This window comes from Mizuhopecten yessoensis, unplaced genomic scaffold (assembly GCF_002113885.1).
Source record: "Mizuhopecten yessoensis strain PY_sf001 unplaced genomic scaffold, ASM211388v2 scaffold9183, whole genome shotgun sequence".
In the NCBI taxonomy this organism is placed as follows: domain Eukaryota; kingdom Metazoa; phylum Mollusca; class Bivalvia; order Pectinida; family Pectinidae; genus Mizuhopecten; species Mizuhopecten yessoensis.
The window spans coordinates 4,068-5,461 of record NW_018407920.1 but is presented as its reverse complement, the minus strand read 5'-3'; positions in this window follow the sequence as shown (position 1 = coordinate 5,461).

Here is a 1,394-nt window from a genome sequence, read left to right as displayed (position 1 = left end):
ACCCACTCTATTTTTTTCTGCGGATGATAGTAGAAACACAAGTAATTGTTTTGACCTAATGTGTCTGTCATTTCATAATATTTAGAACTACTATACTTTTTTAAGTTCCCAAAACATCAAGTAGTATAACAATTGAAACTTTGATGACAGCCAACAGTACAATGGACCCTAATAATTCAATGTTTATAACATTGTTTTTACCAACTGAATCAGAAGAATTGTAAGGCGAAATATCCTCACAAACAACGCTTAACAGGTCCAGTACATTCTGCCGATTGAGCTTTATAGCTGTAAAGACCTATAATAGCTCTATTGACCTATCTGAAATAGCTAGGTCTTTTGAGCTACTTTCATGTGATTTTCTTTTTGAAGGAAAACGAGGTCATGCATGCTACACGGAAGTTGCGTATGTGTCACTTGTTATACAATCGTGATCTTTAAAACATTCACCTAAGCTAACGTGGTACTGACATTTTAAGCAATATTAATACACTTGCTACATACTTATAACAACAATGAAGGTAGATTTGAATCTGAATGTATTAGTTTGCAACGATTGTGTATAATGTGTCCTCTTTGTTGTGTTTAACGGTTTACAGGTAGGTCATTGTTATCGCTGATGACCGATAACATACAGCGTTATGTATGGGTGAAGCCAGATAAGACACAATACAAAACCTGTAGGCATTCTAAAAACAACCTCCTACTACACTCAAACGTGCTTTCAGAGAAAAACAAATACCTGGGTAGTCGAAGGCTGTTGTTGAACTTCAGAGCAAGCCAGTGACCTCCGTCGTCTACACCGACGTCTCGCTCACACATTATGATGTATTATCTCCACAGTATTCAACTCTTAGGTTTCTTAAAATTAGCATGTGTCTCTAACGTACCGTTACGAATTTAAATTAGAGAGCAACTGCATAATCAATATAATAAAACTGACAGCGCAAGTAAAAAAGCTTTCAATTGACCTTTTTAAAAGGTTAGTTTTTTCTGGTTTTGAGATTTTCCCCAGAGACAATCTCATCCGGCTGTCGTATCTAAGGAAGCGACGACATTTTAGAACGTAATACTTGCTTGGTAACGTGTACGGGTCTCGATGGGTATAAAATGCGCATTACCCTTCACCTACAAATGGATACATATATATGTACCACCGTGGGGCGATGTACAATCTGAAGCGGTACGCCGCTTTTAGACTGTTCAAAGCTTCAACGGTGGATATGAAATAGGATAGAACTGTATTACCACTATAAACTGTATGATACGACCCATAAAATAGGTCCTCTCGCTCATTCGCTGTCAAACCCTACAAGTAGGCGCGGGTAAAGGAGGGAGGCCAACGGTGATAATTATAGTGACCTATTAGTTAGGTAGGAATAACGGGATAAACG